General features: G+C 41.2%; 1 long non-coding RNA gene across 1 annotated transcript; it reads left to right on the forward strand.

Moving 5' to 3' along the window:
• The first annotated feature begins 655 nt into the window (after positions 1-655).
• LOC133625407 (uncharacterized) lies at positions 656-7414 on the forward strand. The gene is made up of 4 exons (XR_009818715.1): positions 656-746; positions 3367-3451; positions 4299-4368; positions 7374-7414. It is a non-coding gene; the product is annotated as an uncharacterized LOC133625407 (long non-coding RNA).
• The last annotated feature ends 267 nt before the right edge of the window (positions 7415-7681 follow it).

Raw genomic sequence — 7681 nt, forward strand, 5'->3', positions numbered from 1 at the left:
GGGCGGGGCTGCGGCCACACCGGGACCACAACTACCGGCGTGCACCGCCCCAGGAAAGCCTTTGCCTCCCGGCAGGCAGCGCGACGCCACTTGCAGTGGGCGCCGGCCGCATTGCACTCTGGGTGCTGTAGTTCCTTGGCGTCGCGGTGCCCGCTGGGACAGGTAGTCCTGCGGGACGGAGGTGGCTGAGGGTCGCGGGGAGCCCCGTGGGGGAGGCTGGGCCTCCGCAGCGGCTGTTGCCGCCCTCGGGCCTTCGGTCTCCAGGCAGCCGTGCAAGGGCGAGCGGGGAGGGCGTTCTGAGGCTCCCGGCAAAAGTCTGCCGATTCCTCGGCCGGACGGGCCCTCAACCCTCCCGCCTTCTTGAGCGGAGTGGGGCGAGGAGCGGCTTGGGGAAGGGCAGCGGGCGTTAACCCTTGCGGCTCCAGGGCGCGGAAGCTCCAGGAGCACCGTCGAGTAGGGGCTGTTAACGTGATTTCACGTAATACCGCCCTAAAGCCCTGCTGTACCACAAGGTGTTTTCTTAAGGCAGCGTCACAGCTGTAGTAGGGAAGCTCCGTGTGAAGTTTAAGTGGATAAAAGTCAGTGATTTTGCTGGGGGGGGGGGATGTGACTGCTGCGTTGGGGAGAAATCACTGCTGTTAGGTAGTGGTGGGAATAAAAGAGTATGAATCTAGTAGTGACCTGGGTATGTAAACAGGAATACGATATTCTGGAGAAAATGAACACAGCATAATTTGGGGTAAAAGGTGCATTTTCTTTATACATTGTGTGTTCTTTTTACATGACATAAAAATGTGGTATCTAGAATTTCTGAGAAGAAAGTATTTTGAATTTTTACCTGGATGTTATGCCACACCTGGTTTTCTGGTTTTGCCTTTCCCTCCCACCTTTGCTTTTATCTGGAAAGTGCTTGGGCTCTGTGAGATTTTAAGGTGTCGGCATCCTGCTAGAACAGTGTGTCTGCTACCTGACATCTGTCTTATGTTCATGGATCTGGAAGCCATTAGATGCTTCCGGAAAATATAATTCTTCTTGTTCAAATGCTGTGCAACTGATCTGCTTGTTTGTAATAAACTTGATACTTTCTGCAGGGCATGGGCACGGAAATAGTTTCACAAAAATACACTGGTAAGGTGATCTGATATGTGATTGCAAACAGAAATATTGGCCCATTGCATTGCCTATGTCAATATGTATTGCTCTGGGGGCTGCTGTTAGCATTGAAGTGTAATTCTTCTTCTGGAATTACATTCCTAGAGTCTTAGGGAATTTTGTTCTTTGCAGGGTATTTTGTTTGGTTTTGTTTTCTGTGTCATATTGTTTAAGCAGTACATCAGAGTGTTTGGAATTAATTTTGAACTTGATGATTTTTATGGATGTTGGTCTTTGAAGCAATTTCCTCAGTTTTGGCAGGGTAGCTAACATTCATAATGAGTGATGTTAATAGATTTGAAAAGCATTTGTAAATGGCTATCTCACAGGAATTTTTTTTTTATCCAGTTCTCTTTAACTTCCTAATTCTGTTTTAAATATGTAGTACTTGAAAGAGATAATGCACTGCATTTTTGAAATGTGTTATAATAATGCAAGTATTAAATCTGGAGAAATGTAATCAATGAGATTTTGAAAGATGCACTGCCTAACATGACATACTGAGCATATAACTGTTATGAACTTCAAACTGTCTTACTCAAGATGAAAATGCCCTCTAACATCTAGTGGCAGAGGAGAAAAAAAATGTTGCAAACAAGCAAGTTCTAATTTCCCGTTGTTCAGAACACTTTTTTTTCTATAGCAGTTGATCATGTCTGAGCATTAAAATAATTTAGTTCTATAGTCTATATTTGAGTGGTTTTTTTTAATAATTACTTACAGTAAAGTTTTCTGTCTACACCGAGCTACTTTTTAAAAACAAATTAAATGTTTTCACCTCTTGAAATATTTGATAGTTAAAAACACATGCTTTTCAATCTGCTAGTCAGCTAACGGCTTGTGACATGACATTTATTCTAGAGATTAACATCAATTTTTTAGCAGGTCTCCTTGCCTGTTCCCCATAGTGAGCTCAATTGTTATTGTGCCACTCACTGTCAGTCAGGCAAGAGTGCTGTCCCAAATCCTTGGAAGAGAACAGGGCATTTTTTTTTTTTATATGAAGGAGGCATGAGGCTGCATTTCTCTGGTCATTTGGAAATTCCAAGGAAGTCAGTGGGATTTTTGGCTGCTGAAGAATGTGGAGGGTTTAGTGCCTTTATGTCATGAGGCATAATCACTCACGGAATCATCAGGAATGACCGTTGCTTCACTGCGGTGGGAGAAACTCTGCAGGATTAAGATGAATTAAAACTAGGTGTGTGCTTATCCTAGTTTTTCTCTTTTATAGTAGTTCTTCCCAGTGTACTCTGGCTGTAGCAATCAGTGAAGCTTTGAGACTGCTTAGCTTCTGCTGCTTGTGTAAGCGGAAAATCTGTGGCTTTCACTGCAGGCTAGCTGAGCCACCCTGTGGCAATGATGTGCATTTCACCTGGACGGAATCGAATGGACAACAAAGCTAGTTACTCTAAATGTCTGTGAGAGTAGAAAGTAATTGCTGGATTTCCCTGGAAAGTATTTTCTATTTTTTTTTTTTCCTGCACATGTTGGTACCAGATGGCACACTCAGATTCTACCTTCATCCAGGAGTTATTTGGTTTTCCAGAGTCTACATATAGTATAGGCATGATCAAATCTGTCAGGCCATTGTAAAGGCATGATCTAATTTAACCTTGTTTAGGGCATAGGGCTTGCAGAATCAGAAAAGCCTGTTAATATAAAGGAACTTTATGCAACCTCTGTCAACTTCCTAGCACCTTCTCAGGTAGGAAGAATAATGCAGGGACTGCTAATTGTGTAACACTAGTGGTCCAGCAGTTCTACCTTCTGTTGTATTAAAAAAAACCCAAAACAACCAAACCAAATAATCCTGTAGGTGAGAACTCTGGGATAATGTATTATTGAATTAAATATAGCTTCTGCTGTTCTAGTTGTGGCATAATGCAATATGTTTTCAAAGACCCCCCCTGTCTTTATGATCACGTGAAATGCTGAGGGTAAATTTTAAATCAGGTTATGGGATTTAGGCATCCAAATCTCATTACATTTCAATTGGATGTAGGTACTCAAATTCCGCTGTGTTTTTGAAGAATTCAGGCATTCAATCCCATTATGTTTCAATGAGATTTGGGCCTTTCTCTAGGACACTGTGAAATCTTGGAGGATATTTGTTTTATGAGAAAACAGCCAGTTTTCTTTCTCAGCTGTAGAGCCTTCAGCATTAAAAATAATGGAGTTTCTCCTAAAGGCAATTCTTTCTGTAATTCCTTCCAGGTGCAAAAGCCCCACAACTTTAAAGCAGTACAGCTGGATATTTTGAAAGTAGATATAGGCATTGAAACTGGGATTTTCATCAAATGTGAGTATCAAATGCTGAGTTTTGGTCCTGTAATAAAGCAGTTGCCGTAGTGTTTCCATAGATACTGTATTGGGGGTGGTGGTGTATGTTGTGTTTAGTACTTCTTATGTCTCTGTGGTGCTACTTCAGCACATGTTCAGAAGAACCTTGTCTCTTAAAAGGCTGAAAAAATTGACCTCTCAATGTACCTGTTGAGAGCTCCTGTCCTTGGGAGGTTGTACTACACAATTCCAGATAACCATTGGTCAAAAAGGACTGAGGGGAATGTAAGAGATGGGATTTGAACTCTATTGCTAGTTCTCTCTTTGCAGGTTTGACTTTCTGTGATTCACTGCTCTGTGGCTGTGTTCAAGCTTCCTTTGAAGTCATAATAAGGCATCTTGCTTGTGCAGTATAGGCTGCTGGAAGCCTGCACTCTTCCTTCAGAATATGATGCTAAGGACTAGACTCTCTCCAAACCAAAGTTTTTGTTAGGTCTAGATCTTTATGGTTACTAGGACTTTATTCTAGCTCAGGTATTGAGTTTCAGATTTGACCCTTGTCCAAAACACTCACATGTAGATACTGATTTCCTCTTTGTATCCTGATTACTCTTGGACTAGTAACATCTTTGTTATATTCTAATGTCTGCCATAAACTTTACTTGTAATGTAGTTTTACATATAAATGGTTTTAGGGCAGTATCCTGAAAATAGGCTTCTTACAACATAGACTTAATAGACTTTTTGTGGAATGGTAGGTTCACAGGTATAGTTCAGCTGCTGGGTATTATTCTGGCAATTCACTAAGCTACAAATGGGACTTAACAGCTTTCTACTAAGTTACGCCTGTTGTGCTTCTCTCTTAGGTGGGAGTCCTCAAGCAAGAAAGCAGATGCAGCAGCCTCTAAGGAGTTCAGAAATTCCTGCCTGCCAGAGGTTAGATCTACTTAGAGTTATAAGGGCTTTTTTTTTCTCTCGGGGATTGCTTCTGGGTAGAGAAGCTTTCAGGTGTTATGGCCAGAATTTTCAGATGAATGAGCTATAAGTGTGGATTTTAAAATAATAAGAGTTACAACATTTGCTTCTGTCCTGTGGCTGGTATTGAGATCCCTGCCAAATCACGTCCTTCCTTCTTCCTTCTCTTTTATCCTCACCATCGGCATTTTCATCCCCTGCCTTAGCTGAGTATGTCTTGCTTTGGCTTGGTGCAAAGCAGTTGACACTTTCCCACATGACATCCTTGTCTCTAAGTTACAGACACGTGGATCTGATGGATAGACCGGTCAGTGGATAAGGAGATGGGTGGATGGTCGCATTCAAAGAGTTGTGGTCAGTGACTCAACGTCTAGGTGGAGACCAGTGGCGAGTGGTGTTCCTCAGGGATTGGCACTAGGACTGGTGCTGTTTAACATCTTTGGTGGTTACACAGACAGTAGGATTGAATGCACCTTCAGCAACTCCCCAACTCCGGGAGAGGGCCATGAAGATGATTAGAGAGCTGGAGCACCTCCCCTATGAAGATAGTGTGAACAAGTTGGCATTTCAACCTGTAGATGAGAAGACTCTGGGGAGAGCAGTCTTCCAGTGCCTAAAAGGAGCCAACAAGTAAGCTGGACAAGGGCTTTTCACAACAGCATATAGTCATAGGACAAGAGATAATGGATCCAAACTGAGAAAGGATAGATTTATATTAGGTGTAAGGAAGAAGTTCTTCACTGTGATAATGGTGAGGCACTGGCACAGCTTGTCTAGAGAGGTTGTGAATGCACCATCCCTGGAAGTGTTCAAGGCTGGGTTAGATGGGGCTTTGAGCAACCTGGTTTAGGGGAAGATGGGGTTTGAAAGTAGATGATCTTGAAAGTCCCTTTCAACCCAAACCATTCTATGTTCTTTAAAACACACAAGTAATTATCACCAACTGCTAATAATGTTGTTTAATTATATGGAAGTATTCTGATAATTGATTGTATTGATGCTTGGGCAAAATTGTCCTAGAAGTGGACAACTAAGACTTGCTGATGTCTGTTTATCCTTCTGGAAAAACAAAAACCCTAAATACATAATTTTGATAATAAGTAGACTGTGATATTCCACTGGGATCCTACTTTCCATGCCTTCATTGCCTGGTCTTTACTAGTAAAGTCAACTTTCAGAGATTCTCAGTCCCCTGTGGTGAGTGGCAAAATTTAGAGCACAACGGATTTACCTTGGAGGAAGAGGATTATGTTGGGGAATTTAAACCAACTAAACGTATCGAAGTCCAATGACCTGGTGGGATGTGCCAATTACTGTTGAGGGACAGTGTCACTGCAAAGCCATTTTCGATCATCTTTGAAAGTAGGCACTGAGATTCCTGAGGACTGGCAGAAAGAAAATATCACATCCTGTTTCAATGTGGATGAGAAAGTAAGTCTGGGGAGCTATAGGCCAGCGTTTAATCCATGAGAAGGTGATAGAGATAATTTGAGAAACCATTTCTGAAAATGAAGAAGGTGATCAGGAGTAGTCAGCATGGTTTTAGGAAGGTGAAATTGTGTCTCACCAAACCCATAGCTTCCTGTTGTGAGATGACTAGCTTGGTGGCTGAGGGAAGAGCAGTGGAAATTGTTTATCTTGACTTAGTTAAGGCTTTTGACATGGTCTGTCGTGGCATCCTCATAGATAAACTGTTGAAGTGTGAGCTATATAAATGGACAATAATGTGGTCTGAAACCTGTATGATGAACTGTGCTCAGAGGGTTATGATTAGTGGTGCAAAGTCAAGTTGGAGGTCAGTCACTAGTATCCCAGGGCTGATACTGGGTCCAATCCTGTTTAACATCTTCATTAATAATCTTGATGATGATACAATAAAAAGCTGCAAGGAGTGGTTAATATATTGGGTAATTGTGCTGCCATTCAAAAAGACCTCAAAAGGCTGGAGAAATGGGCTATTATGAGTCTCATGAAGTTCAGCAAGGGGAAATGCAAACTCCTGTCCCGGGGAAAACATAACCATCTGGGCTAGATGAACTTCAGAGATCCCTTGCAACCTCAACCCTGCTGTGATTCAGTGAGCTTAGAGGCCTGCCATCCTGCTGTTTCTGAAGAACAAAAAGATACCAGACATCATTTATATTTCTGTTTACTTAAAAGCATCTAACAGCATCCACTCTTCAAAAAGTATGGGACCAAAATTTGTTCTTATTTGCTGTTGTGCAATGGAATAAAATTGAGCTTGTTGCAAGTTGACAGGTAATCTGTGAATGTACTTTCCGATACTTTGTTTTTTTCCTGAAAAGAAGTTGGGTTTTTTTCTTCCTTTTTCTTCCCTGTAATCAATGTCAAAAGAAAAGAACATTGTAAGGAAAACCCAGGGAGTCGAGAACAAAGAATTATTGTTAATTGAAGAGTAGACTACATGGTTTCTGTTCAATCTAAGCAAAATTATTATGGCAGAGATTTCAAGCATTTTGATTTTGATTGAGGAGTCATATTCATGTACAATAATGACTTCATTACATGCATTTGAAGCTTCAAGTCTAAAAATGGTTAGTTTGCTCATAGCTAGAATAAATGATTTTAAGTGGTCTTTGTTTTATGTCATTGAAACATTTAATCACTTTCCTTGTGGAGAACAGATGTCTCTTTCCCAGTAATAACCTTTTGGGCATGATGGTACCCTATGTGGTGGCAAAGCTTCTGGACCTTTGATACGACCTTTGTTGAAAGTTTTCGTTTTCCTTCCCAATGCTCTACAGCTTACCATTTTGTATGGTACAATGTATTTTGATATTAATCTGTGAGATGTCTCAAAAGTGTTTCTTTCTCTGTGGGTTAAAGAGGAAACTTGATTTTGTTGATACACAGACACATAAATGGGGCAGACTGTTAACTGTTGGATGGGGTTCTGTGTGACCTTGGACAAATAACTTAAATTTCACTTTACTGTTGATTCCCAGGTTTTACTGTAAGCTCCTTAAGCAAACCAACGAAGTTAGAGTGAATAGAATCTTCTTCTAAATCTGGTAGGCATCGCGTTTACTTGCACAACCCTGTGTTCTGAATTTAAAGCGATTTTGGTCTTCCCTACACAACATAGCTTTGTTACAATATGCTCCTTCTGCTCACAGTCACTAATACAGCCCTATAAAGGGCAGCGTCATTAACTGTATTCTGTGCACAAAGAATGTGAGTTTCATTGTTTTTAACAATAATAGAGAAACCTTTCCATTTGTTTCTGAAGTTCAAACAGCAGCAGTGATTCGAA

Source organism: Colius striatus, chromosome 4 (assembly GCF_028858725.1).
Source record: "Colius striatus isolate bColStr4 chromosome 4, bColStr4.1.hap1, whole genome shotgun sequence".
Classification (NCBI taxonomy): Eukaryota; Metazoa; Chordata; class Aves; order Coliiformes; family Coliidae; genus Colius; species Colius striatus.